Here is a 22,835-nt window from a genome sequence, read left to right as displayed (position 1 = left end):
ATCTCAAGTTAGAGAATAGAGCTCACTGTGGCATAATAATTATTAGGTACATGAAAAATAAGAGACAATATTCCCAGGATATAAAATGTACTGCTTCTTTCTTACAGAGTTTCCAACTGTCAGAAAAATTTATCTACTCATAAAATCCCACTGATGGTGTCCACAGAACATAACAGTATGTGAATAGATGTTAATATTTTTTAAAAGTTTTGCATTTTCTTGTGCAAAATTTAAAAATGTGCAAGATATTTACATATATATATATATATATATAATGAAGCCTATTATCTAAACATATTGGAAAATGAATTAGGAATATTTGCCACCCCCTTGTCTTGGGTTTATAGAATATAATTAAACATTGATATTCCGTTCTCAAAGAACTTACTCACTATCTGGTATTCCAGAAACTCAGAGTAAATTATTTTTCCCACTAAAGTGGGTGAATTGATATGTTTGTCCACACACAGACACATCCATATATATTTGTTAATGGAATGCACAAAAAGTGCTATTTTAATAGAGAGACACAAAATATTACATATTCATGGGACTTAGGGGCAAAACTATGCCTTGGAAATTTTCTGGAAAATCACGTAAGCTCCAGAGAAGTTGATACAAAGACAGCTAAAGATCTTGGTTTGATAGTGGCAATTCTACCAATACAAATACAAAGGAATCAACAAATGGACAACTTTTTAGATTACAGTTATGACACAAATAATCCATAGGCATTCCAGCGAAAACTGCACAGAGCTCTCTCTGTTGTTACTTGCAAAAGGCTAGCATGGAAATATCTTGTGCTCATGTGAAGAGTTGGCCCACATTTCCTTGCGTGTTATCCTGAAAGCAACGAATGACAGAAAAGAGTGATGAACATCTAAACCACAGCTTTGTAGGAGTCATTTTATGGATGATTCATCTTATGGTTGAGTAAGGCTCCAAAAAGATGTAATGAAGGAAACTATGAAATTGTTACAACAACTTGGCTCACTTTCTTAATCTGGGGAAATAAAATCAATCTGACCTAAATTTACTCTGGCCCTAACATTTTCCTATGATTTCAGCTATTCACTGAAATTAACTGGTAAGTGGCATAGTCAAATGTTTTCAGAAAGTTACAGGATGATAATGACTCAGGGACAAAGTGACCCAGAAAACGGATGTCATAGCAGCCCAGGTTCTGAGAGTCAATACATACTGAAACAGGACAGAGAAAAAACTCCACGGGGAACTTTCTTCCAAGCTTGCAAATGTGGCCTTTCTCTTTCCAAGATAATGTCATACTAAGAAAAATCTAAACAAGGGGGGAATATGCTGTTTCCTATCACTCTTTCTGGTATATTTGTACTACAGGGCCAAACATGAGTGACTTTAACATACGACATAGGTCACTGAAGGATACAAAAAAAAAAATAGAAAAAAAGAAACAAAAATCCTTTTGATTATTAAATAACAATAAGCAATAGCTTGTGTGCTTGAGTTCCCTCTCCAGTGTAGGAAATCACTAGTTCTGCTCCCTCTGAGATACAGAGAAGGGGTAGAGTCTAAATTCTAACCCTAGTTAAGAGAAAAAAATTACCTCTGCGTTAATGAGCAACCTGACAGCTTCCGTGTGGTCAGGCAAATTTTAAGTTAGAAGGAAGTTTAAGCAAGACTTCCTCATTTTATTGACCAGTTTAATGTAGGTCAAATATATATACATGTACTATAGCCAGGCACTGTGGAGATTTAAGATATTTAGAGATAAATAAAATCCAGTGGTTGATCTGATGGAGTCTAAATAAAGCGGGGTAGGTAGTGACAATGTGGTAAGAGTTGTGTGAGAGGTATGTATCACTCAGAGTTTTTAGCTTCAAGCAACAGCAAATGACTGTGGCAGATCTAAACTGAAGAGCAACACACCAAACTTCAGTCCCAGAATTGCTGGGAGGGGCTTAAGAATCAGGCACATGGCTTATGAAGCCAGAGCAGCAGCCAAAGCAATGCCACTGAATAGGTTCCTTGTTTCTGCTAAGGCCCAGGAACCACAATTTGCATGACCAACACCATGAGCCCTGGACTCTGCACCCCACGGCCACCACAGTTACATTCGGAACAGCATGTTGTTTGCACAGCTGCCTCTGCTCACCACAAGAGTGAGTTCTCTTCTGTCCCTGCTTCTTTGTGTCAGCAGTTCCTAATTCCTGGCCCCAGATAGCCGTGTCTGATTGCCATTCTAAGTGCTTTGCCTCTCCCTTATCTACAAGGGCAGCTGGGACAGTGAGTCATTGGGATTTCAGCTTCTATGTTGGTTGTGACCATTGCATAAGTCAGTACAAGAAACATGGTAGGGGTAAGGAGGTCAGAAGAGACTTTCTTAAGGAAGTGATCCTGAGCCATGTGCTGAGGATGAGCTAAGGCCCCAACTTTATATAGCTGGTGACACTCACACGAGCAGGCTAAGGGGCCTCCAGTCCTTATGACATAATTAGAGGAGAGCTGGGAGGACTTTCCAGACAACAGCCACCTTCACCAGCCAGCCCTTTTGTCTGATGGTCCACACAAAACTCATTGTATGAATCTAGAAGGTTCACTTCCTCCACAGTGGCTGACAGCTAGAAGACACAGCAGAGCAAGTGGGGACCAGGAGAATCCCAAAGAGGCAGAGGTGTGAGGAACTAGCAACTGTCGAAAGAATGCCCTTCCCTGAGGGAGATCAGTGGTTAATAACTATTTAAATAGTCCAAAGTACAGAGTTTAATCTTTAGAGCCGGTAGATTAGATAATAGGAGAAGGGACCCATAAATACTGGAGCTGATAATAAAAAATCATAGATAGAGGTAGGGGCAGGTCTCCAAGACAACGGGACTGGGGACTCTAGGGAGCCCAGTCCTTGGGGAGCTGTTAGAAAGGGAAGTGCACAGCAGGGATTGGGGCTGGTAAACAGTGAGTGCTGACCCACTAGGGCTTTCATTTCGGGTACTGTCAAGGGTTCAATTGCTAGATTTAATACTTTGCCTTTCTGCAAATAAAGGCTGTGGGAGCCACACCAGACTAGACTGCAAGGGGATTCTGATAACAGTACTGATGCCTGTCATGTAGGTAGTTTTTTAAATGTAAATATTTTCTGGGAGAGATAAAGATGGCATTAGGCATTAACACACACACCTTAGAGTTAACATCTCAGTTGTTTTATGCATTGATTGTTTATCACAAACATCTATTTGTACATTAATGAGTTAATGAGTTAGGGATACAATAAGGCCTTGCCTTCAAAGAGGAATGTAAGACTGCATATGTACACACACACCCATGTAAACCAAAGAAACGAGATATACAATGTGTTATGAGAGGAGCAGATACAATATTATGAAATTGATTAGGAGGAAGAGAATAACTCAGATTAAGACAAACTGAGGAGGACATCTTGATGAAGAGTGTTTTTCATTGAGCTTTGGAAAAAATGAAATCTCTGAACATTTAAAGATGAGCAAAAATGGTTTCAGGGAGGAGAAATGCCATGCAGAACACCCTCTGTAGGGTTTGGGGAAATTAAGAACCATTTGTTTTGGCAAAAATATAATGACATAAAGGAAGGCTAGGTTCTAGTAGAGAGTTGAGGAACCTGTGACAAAGAGAAACAGAACAGCTCAGTTTGGATTGTGGGATGAGTCAAGGGGAAACTTCAAAGGGAGTCTGGGTGGATTAGGTGATTTGGCAGCATGACAGCCTGGGATGCATCAGGGAGGAAGGGGCGGTTAGAACAGTAGGAGAGAAAGTGCAGAAAAGGGAAAGGAAACTTTTTCTTTGTCACCATTCTGCCATCTACTTACTTTAGATGAATCCTTCTATTATGTTTCTGAACCCAGACCCAGCCAGGACTTTTCTCTATTTATTTTCTGGCCTGTGTCTAACAGGAAATAGTAGGCTAGAGAGAGATGCTGTATGAACAAATAGAGAAACACATTTTTTTTTTTAACATTCTCTGTTGCTAATGTTGGAAAAAAATGTGAAACAATTATTGCACATTTCATTTTACTAAGTTTTACTTTTTTTTCCCCTTTCCCCTAATTTTCTCTTTCTTGAATTTTGAGCAAAATATACAGAAAGGAAACACAAAACACGGAAACAGAAAGTAAAATGGAAGAAAATATCAAGAAAACTTTATTCTTGCTCATTTTTTAAAAGACATATTTTAAAGTGTTATCTTAAAAATCCAGAGCATTTTAGAAGATGAAATGCCAAAAGGTCTCCATTATGTCTATATGTCTATGTCTTTGAGTGACAATCACAGTGCTGATGTAGGGGGAAAGGGGGAACTAGTTAGACACTGTCACTCACCTGGGAAGGCTTTATTCTCCTGTTCCACAGGGCAGTGAGGCACTTTCAGCTCTGAATCACTGAAAGAGAATCTGGTGGGGCAAGTTCCCGCTGCATGAGGATTTGTTTGCATAAATATTTTTTAGTTACTGCCAGCACTGAGGGTGCCTTCTTACTTCCTGGCAAACATTAAACTACTTTTATTTCCTTTCATAGAAATAAGATTATATTTACAGATGGTTCTTAGATATGCTCACCTGATTTTTTTTTAGTTGCTTTTCCACCTGCTTCCCCTTTCTTCTTAGGGTGAAACTCTAGCCATACGCCCTCTTCTGGTTTCGGGTGAGGAGCCTGAATTGTGGGTATCGTAGTTCTCGCCTTTTGGGGTTTCTGGTTGGGCAGCTTTGGAGCCACACTGGTAGAACTTCAAGTCCCAGGTGGCTCAGGAAGCAGGGGTGCAGTTGCCTGCCTGCATACGGAGCAAGGCATGTTTGAAGAGTACCCAGTTTTGGTAGAGTGACTTCTATTCACTAAAACCATGTGTCTGAACTGAAGAAGCTGGGGCTCACTTCCACAAATGTAAGTGCTGCTTTTTTAAAAATAATATTCCTTTCACTATTGATATGTGCTACACACTAGGAAGTTGTATAATTTCCAGAAAAATTTAACAAACCAACTGCTTAACAAATCAAGTCTTCCTTAAATAAAAGGAAGGTAAGTGGTATTCTGTGGGCTTCTGGGACATGTGTTAGAATAAACCTCATGACATAGAATAGAATAATACCTGAGACATGGTTTAGAATAAAGCAGTTTATTTTAAAAAAAGGAGGAACCCAGGTGACATTAACCATCAAAGGCAAAAACAAAACAAAACACTCTGAGTTGCTTAAAATATGTAGATGGCTAAAATCCCCTAAAAAGCTTAAATATTTCAAAAAGCATACAGGTATATTAAAAAGACTGTGCTTTGAAGATAGATAAAGTTGCAATCAGCAGCCCCACTGCTTATTAGATTTGTGACCATTGACATGATGTTTCACCTCGCAAAGTCTCAGTTTCCTCATCTGTAAGGTGTGTGTGCATAACCTACCTCATTAGGTTAATAGCATTAAATTATGAATAAAAGATAATCATGTAATTAAGTTAAGGGGGGGGATTAAATTAGCACAGTGCATTGTACTGAATAGATGTATGATACATGATGGAGGGTAACTTGGCTTCATCCTAATTAAGTTTCACTTAAGCTTGGAAAACACACCAAAGAAACAAAAAGACAAATACTGGATGATTCAACTTACATGAGGTATCTAGAGTGGTCAAACTCACATAAATGATACTTAGAATGGTAGTTGCCAGGGGGTTGGGGGAAGGAGAAATGAGAGTTGTTTAATGGATACAGAGTTTCAGTTTACAAGATGAAAACACTTGGAGACTGTACAACAATGTAAATATATTTAATACTATTGAACTTAAAATTTGTAAGTGTAAACACTTAGAAATCGTTAGGATGGTAAATTGTATGTTAAGTTTTTTACCACAATTAATAAAGACAGATTTAAAAAAATTTATTTTTAAGATAAAAAAGCATATAGTGAAAATTCCAATGCCTTCCATTTATTAAAGGTCTTCCTAATTCCCTAAAAATGTCTTAAGTCTATATTCAGTGGGTCTCATTTGGGATTGATATTGACTTATCTATGTTAATGTCTGGTTTTTACATAGCAATTACTAGGTGATAATGATGAATTTCAGGTATATTCTTAAAGTTGTCTTAACCTCGGTGGTGATTCTTTTATGCCCCCCTTAACTTAATTACATGATTATCTTTTATTCATAATAGTGATTTTTAATGTGATTTCATGGGTAGTGTACAGAATCTAGAAATTATGAAGTCATAATTATTAGCTACAATTTGCTTAAAAGCTTTAGTTATGACTCATTTTTAAAACTTACAGCAAAAATATCATTTATTCCAGTTTTCTCAACTTCCTTGTAGCTAATTTACAAATAGAATATTTTTATCAGTTTGTGTTTTAGAGATAATAAAAACTATTAAGGCAAAGTTTGTTAAACACCATCTTATCTTAAAATGTATTGGCTGATTTGGAGGACAAAAGACATTTTGGAATTATACTGATTTTGAACTTGAAGACATGTCTGTTGAATTTTTAGAGAATTCTTTCTTGAAAGACCACACATATGCCTAGGTGTCTGTTAAGACTAAACATCCCTTATGGTATTTGGTGATAACTGAAGGTGATAACAACCAGCATTTCAGATGAGTGTGCAGAGTTTTATATGTGATATGCCATATATTAATAAATGTGAACCCTATGTCAGCAAGTCCAGGATAGCATTAGAATGAAACTTGTAATTCTCCAAAGGTGGAGGAAGGCTGCAGAGGCACTGAACACTGTATACTTCTAAAAGGGCGGCTTTTTTTGTTGTTGTCAAATGCTGTCTATGGTGTAGTGTCTCTAGGAAGTGTCATTCCTTCAATTGACAAAGATTTCTAGCAATCCTGCAATATACTCCCCCTGGGCTGGGTTTAGAGGCTAGAAGAAACTCATGCACAGCCCTTGAGGGGATCCTTATCTACTAGCAGAGATATGACCTCATAAATAGTTACAGAGAGTAAGTGCTAATTCATTAGTCATTCATGCTGTTCATAGAGTCACTCCACAGAAAGTGTGATGCTCAGTATCAGGGGATTAAAAAGACACCTTCAAAAACCTTTCTTTCAACTATAATTACTGGAGACAAAATAAATAAATAAATAAACTTGAGATGTATACAAGTCATTCAAAAGCAGAGTGGAGTGACTTCCTAAAACACAGAAGAGACGCGTACCCAGGCTGCCAGAGGAAGGGGCAGTCACAGTGCCCTGAATTTCAAGAGGACATTGTGGGAGGTGGTGGAACTTTAAGGAGGCCTGGAAAAATGTGCAGAGTTGAGATAGGCAGGAAAAGGTAATGCAAATATCTCATGTACAGCAGTGTTTTCCAAACTTTTGCACATTAAGTGAGTTTCGGAAACATATGGACTGATCAATCAATAACAATAACATTAAGATGACAGATTGAGAAAGTCATATTTTTTGACTTACTTTCAATTCTTCAGAAATAAGTTTTGTTGTTTTTGATATGACTTAAAGTTCTCCAAACACTTGTTTAAGCTTCCTTTATAACACTCACAGAATAAGCAATAAATGTTAGCAGGCAAAAAGTACTTAGTTTAATTTAATTACTGCTTTAAAGTAACATTTATATATAGTTATTGCCTATTTATTACAATAGATATCAGGTTTTTTCATTTATGGTACTAATAGACATTAACCTTTCAAATATTTGTCTTACTTAAAATAGGAATGAATTTACAGGAAATACTAAGTAAAAAGTAGTTCAGGTGGCAATTGGTAGTGGAAAAATCATGATGAGGTACCAGAATGAGTGAAGCTTGGGAAACACTGAAGTAGGGGGAATATCAAGCACAAGAATTAGGAAGTGAAATTGAATGGGCTGTTTTTATGTGTAGCTGGAAAGAAAGGAAGGATACTGGGTATTCCATGGAGGGTATTCTAGGGGATTTTGGATGATAATGCTGGAATAAGGTTGGTTGTGGAAGCTTTAAAGGGATTTATTCTTCAGCAAGTAGACAGCAGGGGGCTCAAAACGGTTCTGACCAGGAGCCGACTGTGGAAATCCATACTTTAGGGGGTTCCTCCTGGGCATAGTGTGCAGGAGGATTGGAGCATAGGGAATATGACCCCAGGAGAGCTCTTTGGAAATAGGTTTCAATAAGCTGAACATGAATAAATGAAGAGTGGTAGGAATTAAAATGGAAAAGAAGCAAGGAATGAAGGAGTCATTCAATAAAAAAGAAAACTGAATAATAGTAATTATAGTGACAGCCAAGCTGCTCTTGAGTTTTTATTTATTTTATTTTTTAACTTTTATGTACAGGGGTACATATGCAGGTTTGTTACATGGGTAAACTTATGTCATGGGGCTTCGTTGTACAGATTATTTCATCACCCAGGTATTAAGCCTAGTACCCAATAGTTATTTATCTTGATCCTCTGCCTCCTCCCACCCTCCACTCTTCAATTGGCCTCAGTGTGTGTTGTTCCCCTCTATGTGTCCATGTGTTCTCATCATTTAACTCTCACTCATAAGTAAGAACATGCAGTATTTGGTTTTCTGTTTATAATAGCCTCCAGCTCCATCCATGTCCCCGCAAAATACATGATCTTGTTCTTTTTTATGGCTATGTAGTATTCCATGGTGTATATGTACCACATTTTCTTTATCCAGTCCATCATTGATGGGCATTTAGATAGATTCCATGTCTTTGCCATTGTGAAGAGTGCTGCAATGATCGTACATGTGCATATGTCTTTATAATAGGATGATTCATATTCCTTTGGTTATATACTCAGTAATGGGATTGCCGGATCAAATGGTATTTGTGTCTTTGGGTGTTTGAGGAATTGCCAGACTGTCTTCCACAATGGTTGAACTAATTTACACTCTCACCAACGGCATATAAGCATTCCTTTTTCTCTACAACCTCGCCAGCATCTGTTATTTTTTGACTTTTTAATAATAGCCATTCGGACTGGTGTTAGATGATATCTCATTGTGGTTTTGATTTGTATTTCTTTAATGATCAGTGATGTTGAGCTTTTTTTCGTAAGATTGGTAGCCACATGTATGTCTTCTTTTGAAAAGAGAGCTTCCAAAGGGAAGGGTGGGCCACCATCTTTGCATTTTCCACATCTTAATTATTCCAGCCTGTGGGCTTTGGAGATGCCAAGTCGACAAAGGTGGAAGTGGTATCCCAGCACAGAACAGCTGCTCTATGAAAACATGACCATAAAGCTTCTTTAAGCCGGTCCCTGATCTCATTTCTTTTTACTAGGTGGAACCTACCAACTGGGGTCTCCAGCCACTCCCGCTAGTATTCTCCGGCCTACAGAAATTTGAAAACTCCCTGGGCCAGAACTCCTAGAGGGAGGAGTGGGCTGCCATCTTTGCTGTTTGGGCATCTGGAGTTTTTAAACTTGGTGGTCTGAGAGAAGGACAGTAGCACTGAAGGAAAAGAGAGGGAACTGGTTCTTGTGGGGAAATGCAGCTTTGTATCTCAGGTGATTTGAAATTGAGAGGAGAATGGACCTTCAAGCAGAAAAGGGAAACTCCATTGTTAATCATGTGGGATTGGAATTCTGGAGTGCCATCAGGGAGGGCCAGATAAATGGAGGAGACAAGTATGTTCCTTATTAAAATGACACCTAGCTCTGCTTTTCCTCCTGCCCCACTCAAGTTTCCAGGAGAAAAGAGCTGACGAAAGAATCTTCAGGTACTCAGGGATGGGAAGGCAGAGGAAGGGCATGCTACTCTTTCCTCCCAGGTTTTATTTTCTCTTGGGTGTTTTCTCTTGGTTACTATGGCCACTACCTTGCCCAGAGATAAGAGGCTTCTTTATAGGGGGCTTCCTTGGAATAAACAGAAACATCTTCATCTCCAGCCAGAACAGACATCAGGTTTAATTTCCAGGAATGGTAGAAGAGTTTTGCATGTTTTCTATTTCCACTGGGAAAACACCTAATTTAGACATTTCCCCAATACATGTAATATGTAGTAGACATTTAAAGATAGATATTGCAAAGGCTTACATACTCACCTCCCAGTTTAAGAAATAAAATATTAAAGATAAAAAAGTACCCTCCTTAATCCTATTCTCTTTTCACCCTCAGAGGTTACCACTATCCTATCTTTGTCGATATCACTGCAGTGTATGTTTTTATTCTTTTATTTGTTTTTTAAATGCTTTTATTCTTTCCACCGCTGTGTATGTGAAGATATCCATAAACAACAGTCTATAATATTGTTTTGAATGTTTGAAAATTTTATGGAAACAGTAAAGTATACATTATTCATCTGCAACTTGCTCTTTTCTCTCTACATTATACTTTTAAGATTAATCCATATCTATTCTTATAGCACAACTTATTTTCATGGCTGTATGGCATTTTGCTATCATAAGTAGTACTATAAAATATTATAGTACTTTCCTATTTGTGTTCAAATGAAAGAATTACTCTAGTGAATATTTCCAGAAACTGATTTGCTGAACCATGGGCATGTGTATCTTCAACTTTATGAGATACTGAGAAATTGCTTTCCAAAACATTTATAACACATTATATTCCCAGCCAAAATAGGAGTTCTTGTTTCTATTCTAAACACACTTGTTTATCTCAAATGTTCTAATCAAATAATCTTTCCAGATGTAACTGAAAGCCAGAAGCTTGTGGCATCTGGGAGACTCAGATATGTTTGGAACACTCCCATTTCTAAAATATAGTGCAAAATTTGATCTGAAATCAACCTCTCTGTTTCTCAACCTATGGTGTTAGAGATTGACTGACTTTTCCACAGGTATTAACTTTATTATTAATCATACAACTTTTCCATTTAACAGGCACTTACTTTAGCATTAATCATATTAATCACAATAATGATAATGATAATATTGATAGCAACTATTAGTACCAACTGAGTACTTACTATATGCCAAACACATTAATTATATTATATTATTTAATTAATTTTTTGGAGGAGCAGATAATGCTATTATACCTCTTTTAGAGATGAAGAAACTGATTCCCAGGAATCCTTATGTTAATAGTTAGTAAATAGAGACTGTTAGTCTATTCCATCTAGGACAGTTGAGAAATGACAGATGGGAGCAAACTGAGAAAAGAGACATCAAATTATTACAATCCTTAACTTTTAAAAGTTTAGACTCTAGACACTATGTAAATAATATCGAAAGAGCATACATACACACATAATAGGAGGGAGATATCAAATAAGTGCTATATTTGTACTGAGAAGAATTTAGTTTTGCATAGGAAGATTGGAAAATGATTCTTATAGGTGACTAAACTTTACTAAGCCCTGGAGTCTTGACAGAGGAAATTAATGAGGCAAAAATTGGAGGCAGTAGCTCTTTAGAAAATATGGGAAAGTGGCAACTACAGAATATTTTTGAGAAAGTTAATTAATGTGTTTAATCATTAATTAAACAAATAATTCCTGACCATCCATTAAGAGGTTCTGGGGCTACATTCTAGGATATAGCAGTGAACAAGAAAGATGCCATCCCTCCTCATTGATGGCAGTGCTAAGAGATGTACTTTGGAAAATGGGGGCAAAACCATGAAAAGAAAAAGATTGAAAGGATAGGTAACATCTAATTTTGAAGGATTTTCAAATACCAGCCTAAGAAGCATGCACATTATTTCCTGAAGGCAGTGGGGAATCAATATAGGTCACTGTGAAATAAGTAGCATCATTCATTCATTTATTCAGTTAGCATGTATTTTACCTGTATTTTGCTTAGCACTGGGTACATAGGGATGAAAGAGGTCATAGTGTGATGAAAGTGACAAATACATAAATAAAATTTATAATACAATGTGAGAACTATGCCAGAGGTTTGTACAGGACAGTGATGCCTAACCTAGGCTGCGGATGTGCAGTGAGGAGAGAGAGGGAGACAGTGGAAGATATTCTAAGATGCTTTTTTGGGTAAAGAAATTTGCTTGAAAAAATCTGCCAACTTGTTTTAGACTTTTATAAAATAACTTTTTTTGCTGATTTCAAAAGTGTTGCATGTTCACTATAGAAAATCTATAAATCACAATTATGCTTACCAAGGATGCATACCTTTAAGGTTTGTGTGTGCATTAGTTCTCATGTTGCTATGAAGAAATACCCAAGACTGGGTAATTTATAAAGAAAAGAGGCTTAATTGACTCACTGTTCCACATGGCTGGGGAGGCCTGAGGAAACTTACAATTATGGCAGAAGGCACCTCTTCACAGCGCAGCAGGAGAGAGAATGAGTGCCAGCAGGGAAAATGCCAGACATTTATAAAAGCATCAGATCTCATGAGAAGTCACTCACTGTTAAAAGAGTAGCATGGGGGAACTGCCCCCATGATTCAATTACCTCTCATCAGGTTCCTCCCACAACGCATGGGGATTATGAAGATTACAATTCAAGATGAGATTTGGGTGGGGACACAGCCACAACCATATCATTTCACCCCTGCCCCAAATCTCATGTTCTCACATTTCAAAACACAATCATGCCTTTCCAATAGTCCCCCCAAACCTTAACTCATTCCAGCATTAACCCAAAAGTCCAAGTTCAAAGTCTCATCTAAGACAAGGCAGGTCCCTTCTCCCTATGAGTCTGTAAAACCAAAAACAAGTTAGTTACTCCCTAGATACAATGGGGGTACAGGCATTAGTTAAATACACCCATTCCAAGTGGGAGAAATTGGCCAAAACAAAGGGGCTCTAGGCCCCATGCAAGTCTGAAATCCAGTAGGGCAGTCATTAACCCATAAAGTTTCAGAATGATCTCATTTGACTCCATGTCTCACATCCAAGTCACGCTGATGCAAGAGGTGGGCTCCTGTGGCCTTGGGCAGCTCTAGCCCTGTGGTTTTGCAGGGTACAGCCCACATCTAAGCTGCTTTCACAGGCTGGCATTGTCTGTGGCTTTTCCAGGCATATGGTACAAGATGTCAGTAGATTTACCATTCTTGGGCCTGGAGGACAGTAGCCCTCTTCTCACAGCTCCACTGGGCAGTGCTCCAGAGTGGACTATGTGTGGGGGCTCCAATCCCACATTTCCCTTCTGCCCTGCCCTAGTAGAGGTTCTCCATGAGGGCCCCACCCCTTTAGCAAACTTCTGCCTGGATATTCAGGCATTTCCATACATCCTCTAAAATCTAGGCAGAGGTACCCCAACCTCAATTCTTGACCTCTGCCCACCTGCAGGCTCAACACCATGTGTAAGCCACCAAGGCCTGGGGCTTACAGTCTCTGGAGCAATGACCTGAGCTGTACCTTGACCCCTTTTAGCCATGACTGGAGGTGAAGCAGCTGGGACACAGGGAACCATGTCCCAAAGCCGCATAGAGCAGAGGGGCCCTAGGCCCTGCCCATGAAACCATTTTTCCCTCCTAGGCCTCTGGGCCTGTGATGGGAGGGGCTGCCATGAAGTCTCTGACATGCCCTGGAGACATTTTCCCCATTGTCTTGGTGATTAACATTTGGCTCCTCATTACTTATGCAAATTTCTGCAGCAGGCTTGAATTTCTCCCCAGAAAATGAGTTTTTCTTTTTTATCACATCATCAGGCTGCACATTTTCCAAACTTTTATGCATTGGTTTCTCTTGAATATTTTGCCACTTAGAAATTTCTTCTGCTAGATACCCCAAATTATCTCTCTCAAGTTTAAAGTTCCACAGATCTCTAGGTCAGTGGCAAAATGCTGCCAGTCTTTTTGCTAAAACATACCAAGAGTGACCTTTACTCTAGTTCCCTACGAGTTCCTCATTTCCATCTGAGACCACCTCAGCTTCAACTTCATTGTCCATATTACTATCACCATTTTGGTCAAAGCCATTTGGCAAGTCTCTAAGATGTTCCAAACTTTCCCACATTTTCCTGTCTTCTTCTGAGCCCTCCAAACTGTTCCAACCTCTGCCTGTTACCCAGTTTCAAAGTTGCTTTCACATTTCAGGTATCCATATAGCAGCACCTCACTTCTTGTACCAATTTACTGCATTAGTCCATGTTTACACTGCTATGAAGAAATACCTGAGACTGCATAATTTATAAAAGAAAGAGGTTTAATTGACTCACAGTTCTGCATGCTGGGGAGGCCTCAGGAAACTTAAAATCATGGCGGAAGACACCTCTTTACAGGGTGGCAGGAGAGAGAATGAGTCCCAGCAGGAGAAATGCCAGACACTTATAAAAGCATCAGATCTCATGAGAAGTCACTCACTGTCATTAGAACAACATGGGGGAAACTTCCTGCATGATTCAATTACCTCCCGCAGGGTCCCTCCCATGACACATGGGGATTATGGGGATTACAATTCAAGATGAGATTTGGTTGAGGACACAGCCAAACCATATCAGTGTATATATCCTGCTAACCTTTTAATGCCAATAATAGATATTATGAATAGATAATTTATAAAAGTTATGTAATATTTTTAGTTCAGTTACCTATGTATTACACAATTTTGATATCTTTGTGTATTCTTCTATAATACAAGTTTAAATTTTGCTCATTTGTATGTCATAATTTAAACAATCCTTTATTGATGAAAATACCTTTTTTTTCCTAATATTTGTTATTAGAAATTCAACATGGTGAATAGCGTTATGTTGCACATTGTTCAAAAATCCTAGGACATATCTGATTTATTTTAAAGATAAATTTCTAGAATTTGAATTATAGGTCCTAACATATAAAAGCATTTGACCATATTATAGAGGAGAAGGAAAGTCCTTTTAAAATATTTAAAAATAGGCTGAGCACAGTGGCTCATGCCTGTAATCCCAGCACTTTGGGAGACAGAAGTGGGAGGATCACCTGAGGTCAGGAGTTTGAGACCAGGCTGGCCAATATGGTGAAACCCTGTCTCTACTAAAAAAAAAAATACAAAAATTAACCAGACATGGGGTGACACATGCCTGTAATCCCAGCTACTTGGGAGGCTGAGATAGGAGAATTCCTTGAAACTAGGAGGCGGAGGTTGCAGTGAGCCGAGACTGCGCCACTGCACTCCAACCTGGGTGACACAGTAAGACTCTGTCTCAAAAAAAAGAAAAGAAAAGAAAAAGTTAACAATGGATTGAACTGATGAAACTTGCATTTTAGAAAGATTATCCTAAAAATAATTTAAAGGGCAAATAGAAAAGATTGGAGGCAGTTTACCAGGTCAGATTTATTTATCACAAAAATCTAGGTGAGAAAATAATAAAGCCTGCACAAAAGAGGTCAAATTACTAATGGAACGTGGCAGAAGATTTTAGAGATACTAATTTTGTAGACGTTCATGGACTGGCAACACTGACTTGGGGGCCGGAGGAAGTAAAACTGTTTGTGGGTTACCTCTCAGTTTCTGACATAGGTATCTAACTGGGTGGATGGGGATGTCCTCATTCCTTTCAACAGGAAAGACAAGAGAAACAGGTTTGGAAGGAAGAACAGATAAGTTGAGGTTGGCCAACTTTGACATACCTGTGGCCATCCATGTGGAGAAATTCCTTAAGCAATGGAACGGGTCTTGGAGTCAGGAGGGCAAATGGTTTAGAGATGAATAGATGTGGAAGTCAGCAATCCTTCAGTGTAGCTATAATCATGGGTGTGGATGGCTCTCCGAGGGGTGTTAAGAACTGCAGTATGAGAAGATTAGGGTGCTCAGGGTGCTGCTTTCTGATGTAATAACATTAAAGTTTAATCAGAGAAAGAAACAGCCATAGAGGAGACTAAAAAGGAGAGATCAGAGAAACAGGAGAAAATCCCAATGGAAGGTAGAGTGAATAAGGACAAAGAAGGAGAACTTCTGAAGAAGGGAAAAGCTAACAGTGTCACATGTCACAGCAATGCCAAATAGAAAGGTGGCCTTTGAATGTCACTGGAAGTCTTGCCTAGAGCAGTTTCAGTAGAGTGGCAGGGATAGGCACTAGAATGTCATGATTGTACCTGTGATTCAGGAAGTTGACGGTCCTCACCATGAGCAGAATGACTTAGGGAAGGAAGAGACAATAATGTGGGAGACAAGTGTGGTGAAGATGGGATCAGGACCCCAGAAAGGAGATAATAAAGGCTAACCCAAGGCAGGCACCATGGTATCAGAAAGAAGGGGCCTGGGTAGTGGATTTACGAAGTAGATGACAATGTGTGAGAAAGATGATGGAGTTCAAGAGGGCTCTAAGATTTTCATCTAAAACAACAGAGAAGATTGTGAAACTATCCCCAAAGGCAGAACTAAAGAAAAGAAATAGATATTTTTGTTGATGGAGATACGGAAGAAGAGACATATTGATGTGAGGTATATATGGAGGTGCCTGAGGGTAGGGTCAGTGTTCACATGGAAACAGTGTTCACATGGAGACATCAGGAAAGTGAATGCTACAGTTCTGCAGCTCTGGGGAGGGGTCTTGGTTGGGGATAAACATCATTGAGCTTTCCCATAAAAGTAGGGATTTCAAATCATGGAAAAGAATGGAGTGACTCAGGGAGATTACTGAAAGTGAGAAGAAGCAAACAAACAAAAAACCCTTGAGAAATGTTTAAATAAACAGATATCACAGGAGAAGCCACCACAGAAAACAGGGAAGAAATGATCAAAGCAATAGCAGGAAAATAAGGAGAATATTATTTCAAATGAGTTTGTATTTTTTGGTAACTAGGTGAGCTGTAAGAAACAAACTTTCCTTTCACAGGTGACTACAAAAAAAAAAAAATAGATTGAATTACAGGTGAGGTGATGAAGTGGTTTTAGGAAATTGAGACCAGGACCAAATCAGACCACACCACAGATCGAGCAGGATCAAGGAAGCCCCTTAGTATCTGGGCTTTTCCCAACTCCTGCTTTGTCCTGGAAAATATATTTTAAGAATATCTACTGTAATACTGTGATTTATTAATATGTTGTCTTTGAGTTATTTTTTCCAACTTCTATATTCTTTTGGTATGAAATTAAGCACCTAAATTTAATTCTATGCAACAGCTTTTGACTTAGTTTCCTCCCAACTGAAGTTACAGCCAAAAGTTTATGATCAAGGCACATTGCTAAAAACTAATCTGTTTTGACATCATGAAAATCCATCAGAGGTAAAACTTTATGAGACTTTCTCTTCATGTTTTTTTCCATTCTAAAAAAAATAAATTGTATTAATATCCAATACAGTATGAATTCATATATCAAACTTTTTAAAATTTACTGAAACTTGCTCATTGATAACCATGTTGTAAATTTAATTATAGATCCTTAAACTAGGGTGCTAGGAGAGGCTCTTTATCCTTTCCTAATTGAAAAATGTACAATCTCTGCTCACTGGATCATCCTCATTTTGGATAATTTTAATAAACTGAAAAAGCAGTACAAGTATTACTTGTTTTAGAATATCAAGTATAAAGTATCATCTTTAAGATGTGTTGGTTAATTCCTCCTTATTTTCATGTAGCTTACAAACTTACAGTGTGAATGCCATTTTTATGTTATGCCTGTAATTCAACCTATTTTTCTGTAGTCGCCTGTGAAAAGTATGTTTGTTACAGCTCACCTAACCAAAAAATATAAACTCACTTTTTCTATCATTGGTGTTTCAGTCAGTTTTCCAGGTTGATCTTATAAACAAGTTGATCAGTTATGTGGGAAGTGCTTTTCACTTGGACTTGGATTGAGACACAATGTTTCAGGATGTTCAGGCTGAAAAAAGATGTTTGAGATATTATGCCAAATAGAAAGACTCGAAGATCACATCCTAAAGAATTGAGCAGGCCGGGCGCAGTGGCTCATGCCTGTAATCCCAGCAGTTTGGGAGGCCAAGGCGGGCGGATCACGAGGTCAGGAGATCGAGACCATCCTGGCTAACACGGTGAAACCCCATCTCTACTAAAAATACAAAAAATTAGCCGGGCGTGGTGGTGGGTGCCTGTGGTCCCAGCTGCTCCGGAGGCTGAGGCAGGAGAATGGCATGAACCCGGGAGGTGGAGTTTGCAGTGAGCCGAGATCACACCACTACACTTCAGCCTGTGCAACAGAGCAAGACTCTGTCTCAAACAAACAAACAAACAAAAAGAATTGAGCAATAAATTGAGCAATAAATTCAGGCTTCAATATGTATCCAAATATAGTATTTATAAAGATAATAAGGAGAAACCTAAAGCAATTCTTCTGTATAATTAAAAATCCAAATAATATAAAAGCATGTACATACATATAACTTCTATTTTAAAATGCAAATGGAAACATGTCTGGTTTCCTTTTTTTTACTTAATATATTTTAGTGATGAGCCCACATTGCTTATGAAGGTACTGCTCTTTTCATTATGATTATGTAATTTTCCAGCCGTTAGCTATTGTTACCAGAGCCACAATGATCATTTTTGCATAGAAACAGGTTGTTAAATTGAAAAAATTAATTAGGATTCCAAGACGGTTGATTTCAGATACCAGAAAGAGGTATCTGGCAAAAATCCCAATTGGCAATATTTTCACAAATCTTGAGCTCCTCGCTGACTTCCAAGTTGCAATAAAAAATAAAGGGGGAATGAACACAGAGGATTTTGTGAGAATGATTTTTGAAGGACTATCCCAATCCAGAGGGGTAGGTGAGGAGATGAAGGATGCTATTGTTTCACCTCATTGCACATTCCAGGAAAGCTTGGTGGGTTTGCCTGCCTAGAAACCAGAGCTCAGGGAGGCTTTAGCTGACTTAAAAATTGGATGCATCATTCACTTCATAGGTATAGCCGTTGAAAGCTTCTCAGCATCTTCCAAAGTGCATGTATGCACGCACACACCATCATCATCATCAGCAGCAGCAGCAATAAATATTTGCTGGTTCTCGAAAGGAGGGTCAAAGCTTCCAACTTCGGAGCCATCAGTAGCAGCAGCTAGCTAGTTAGTTGGGCGATGGAAGAGGTGAGGTAGAAAAAGAGGAGATACGCACTTGTATCCCTCTTCCCCAAAGGCTGTAGACCCATATGGTGTGGGGAGGGGAGGATCAGTCTTGCCCTAGGAGATTGATGCTGATGAAAATTTACAAATAATGCTGCATTTTGAAACTTAAAATAACCCAGGACTTTTTTATTTTTAATCTAAGAGTGACCAGGAGATATATGGGACCAACTGGGGAAATTTCATCAGTGGTATTAGAAAAAATTTCCCCCAATGAATAAATTTTTTAAAAGCACAGTGGTGGACAAAAATACAGTTGCACTTTGTTTCATCTTACCAATTGCTTTTAAGAAGGTTACTTACTTATCTTTGCTCACATATAAAGAGAACATTCATTTTTAAACAAAGACAACATACTATCTATGGATTTCCAGAGCAAAGTTAGAATTAATGAATTTAGACTAGGAATAACTAAACTGAATCAGTACTCTAGAGCTACACTTTCCAATAAGGTAAGCATTAGCCACATGTGCCCTTTAAATTGATGAAAATTAACATTTCAGTTTCTCAGTAAAACTAGCTCGATTTCAAGTGTTCAACAGCCACATAAAGTACGTTCAACAGCTGCATGAATGTAGCTATTATCTTCCTGATTGGATAGGACAGATATAGCACATTTCCAAAATCAAAAAGTTTTTGGTTCTCATCACAGATAGTAAATCATTTAATTCTCATAAAACATAGTGGAAAGGGAATAATAATAATAATTATTATTACTACTTAATAGATGTAAAATTGAAGATTGGAGAGTTTTAGAAGCTCGATCAGGTTCTTTGGTTCCGGATCCCATTTTCTTTCCTCTAAAACACATTGATTGACTATCAAGACAAGTATGAAATGTATCAACCACTTTGCTCTGTGTCCGAAATATAAACAGGCATATTCTGGAATCTAGAAATTTCTAAAAGAAGGAAACTAAGCCCATCTCTATGTCATAGCTTTGATGGAAAACACTATCTTGTATCTGTTTCTAATACTTCCCATTTTACAATCCATAAAATGTACTTACAGAAGTTGATTTAACCAAAAGACTGTGAATAAATGGAAGAAGTTTTAGATAGCATTAATGAATTGCTAAATAACTGCACTTGTCTACATTATCCTTTCACTTTGGTATGATAGTCAAAGAAACTATTCGCTGGCTTGGATGTGCGGACATGGTTTTGTGACCAGACTCATTTTCTGCTGGCATTTGAACCCAGATAGCTTTTACAAATGAAGATAAATAAAATTCATAATAAAATATTTATTCACACTAAACACTTAGGAGTGTGTGGGAATAACAGTTTTATTGGGGAAAGGAAATACAGGGGCCAATTGAAAAAACATGAAGAATAATTACCAGTAAGGGAGGTTTGAAACTCACTTCCTCTACAGGAAGACATGGGTCCAACTGGTACAGAGGTTAAGGTTCACGTTTTGCATCCTTGGAGACAGAATCTCAAAAATGGAATCTAAGGTGGTCTTAAGTGCAAAACCTCAAGCAGGTAATTTATAATCCTTGGAGTTCAGGAGTCGAAAACAAGGGACAAGGTGGACTCTGTCCGCTCCTCTCCATTCTTACAACCACTTTCCTAGTTCAGGCCACTGCCCTCGCTCTTTGTCTCTAGTTCTGCTTCAACTTTTGCTTTCCACCTTCCTAAAATGTAAATCACAGGTGAGATCATGTCATTGACTGAACTTAAACTCCTCTGCGTCTTCTTTAGGCTAAAGTTCAAGTTCCTCAGTCTGTTATAAGTATGTCATGACCAGCTTCTGCCTTTCTCTGCATCCTTCCCTCTTGCCCCTCCCCCATCCTTGCCTCTGCCCCTACCCCACTGCTATGCCTCAGCCTTACTGAAGTGCTTGCTGCTTTCTGAATGAGTTCTGCTCACTCTTGTTTTTACACCATTGTGGATCATTTTCCTTTTACCTGAAGCACATCATCCTGCTTCTCCCTACAAATTTCACTGTGGAGCTTGCATTTGAACCCAGATAGCTCAACCTTCAGAACCCATTTCATAAATTCTGCATAATTAGTCCATGGGGGGACAGGCTGAGAGCCCTTCTTGGCCTCTTGTATTGCATGATCCTGCTGCTTCTTTCTTCCCTCTCTTTAGTTAAAACCTCAGACTGTGTCACATCCTTCTTTTGAGTGTGACCAGCTCTCATTCACCAATGAGATTCACTTAAATTTGTTTCACCAATTCAGATGACATAGTACCACTTCTCTCCCTTTAGAATATTTTTTAAAATTAAAAAACATAATAATAGAAATCCATCCCACCAAATAACACCTAGTCATCTTGGGTGTTTTTAATAGGGAGAGGAACACTTCCTTGGTGGGCTTAGGTTGATACTTTTCTGAATGCAGAATGATATTAAAATTATTCAGCAATGAGTATGGCATGGCCACTTGACCTGTCAGAATGGATGCTGGCCAGTATATGGTACTCAGGTATTCTTACTGGATATCCACCCTGCCTGGAAGCAGAGAATAGGCATGAAAATATTGAATGGCTCTTAGAAACTTCCAGGATTAGATAGCACCCATGTTTCTAGCTGGGGTTGTGGGGGATATCTCAGGTATATGACTGTGCATCAGTGAAAAGATTTCTTCTGGCTCAAGAGAAAAAGAAATCAGGTGCTGATGGTTGAGCGCATTACTTCATCCCCCTTCTTAGGTAATTACATCACTCCGTCTCTCATGTCTTGTGATGAGTTTGGCAGTTTCCTAAACTAAAAATTTCCTGTGATTAACGTACGCACTCTTGCCTGTTAAATTTTGACAATTTACTTTCTCTTCCAGGATCTGTTGTTATGACCAGTAAATTGGTTGGAAATACTGATATCAAAGGTCTCTCAGTAACCTCTTTTTTCCTTGGAAGTCATCGTGTGTTTTCTTTGGTATTTATCAGTATTTTGAAATACAACTTAATAGTGTTTGTTAATGAGGGATATAACTGTTATCTCTTTATCTATAACTGTCCATTTCTAGTAATCCAGTAATCTTTTAAATCTAGTAATCTAGTAATCTTTTAAAAGATTCTTCATGTTTTTTCAATTGGCCCCTGTATTTCCTTTCCCCAATAAAACTGTTATTCCCACACACTCCTAGGTGTTTAGTGTGAATAAATATTTTATTATGAATTTTATCTTCATTTGTAAATGAAATATGTATGTATGTATATATACATATATATATATACACACACACACACACACACACATAATGGTATAGCCACTTGTTTATCTTTATTCTCTATCTTGTTAATAATTGTATAGTATTTGGCTAATTCGTTTGAGCCTTAAAACTTGGTTTGCAAGGTCTTTTTCCTTTATAAAAGCATGTATAACTCACTACTTTCTGATTGATTCATTTTATAGAACATTTAATTTTATTGTTTAAATTTATTTTTAAGATATCTATTTTTACTTTAAAAATAAGTTTTTCTTAACTTTAAGAACAAGAAAAAGGTAAAGATTTAAAGTGAATTCTTCATCAACATTTTTGAATGACTCTGTGCTCTTTGACTCACCTCTGTGAGTTCCTCTTCATTCACTTTGGTTTCTAATTTCATGTAAATAAGTGTTCTGCTGTCTCTGTGTGCTTCCTGTTTCATTTGAAGACTTACTTATTCTGTCATTTCATCCTTATTTCAGAGCGTGGCTTCCTGATGATTATGTGACAAGGGTGTGGGTGGAGGATAGTGGTGTTGGAGAGGGCAGGTTGGTTTCAGGCCAAGTGGTTGCCAAGGCATCCATTCTGCCAATCAAGGCAAGCTAAGCACTTCGCTGCTGTCTTCTGGGTTGAAGTGAAGCCTCCAGTACTATCACACACACCAGGTCCCTTCTCCGTGTAATATACATAATATTGCTTTAGATAGCTTTGGCTGGGACAATGCTTACGTTTTCTATGAGTACGAACAGGGGAAGATCAAACCTTGCCAATTGTTTATCTGCGGATCACATTTCTACCTTA

The 22,835-nt window shown here is 38.2% G+C and overlaps 1 protein-coding gene and 1 long non-coding RNA gene across 4 annotated transcripts in view; one reads left to right on the top strand and one right to left on the bottom strand.

Annotated features, from left to right (window-relative positions):
• Positions 1 to 485: 485 nt before the first annotated feature.
• On the bottom strand, positions 486 to 4,605 carry LOC100581181. Of its 3 annotated transcripts, none has more exons than XR_178968.3 (5): positions 4,560 to 4,605; positions 4,324 to 4,394; positions 3,816 to 3,923; positions 2,433 to 2,688; positions 486 to 843 (listed from the first exon to the last, which is right to left on the bottom strand). It is a non-coding gene; the product is annotated as an uncharacterized LOC100581181 (long non-coding RNA). The 3 variants fall into 3 exon arrangements; XR_120789.3 differs by having other exon boundaries at positions 2,433 to 2,597; XR_178967.2 differs by lacking the exon at positions 4,324 to 4,394 and having other exon boundaries at positions 2,433 to 2,597.
• A 184-nt stretch (positions 4,606 to 4,789) lies between these two features.
• The window catches only part of MACC1 (MET transcriptional regulator MACC1), a 79,318-nt gene continuing 61,272 nt past the window's right edge, over positions 4,790 to 22,835 (top strand). The window contains exon 1 of the mRNA XM_003252625.2: positions 4,790 to 4,881. The gene's annotated coding sequence lies outside the window, so the exon portion shown is untranslated. The remainder of the gene's footprint in view (positions 4,882 to 22,835) is intronic.

This window comes from Nomascus leucogenys, chromosome 11 (genome assembly GCF_006542625.1).
Source record: "Nomascus leucogenys isolate Asia chromosome 11, Asia_NLE_v1, whole genome shotgun sequence".
NCBI lineage: Eukaryota > Metazoa > Chordata > Mammalia > Primates > Hylobatidae > Nomascus > Nomascus leucogenys.
The sequence above is the reverse complement of the archived record's forward strand: the minus strand, read 5'-3'. Positions and strand labels throughout refer to the sequence as shown.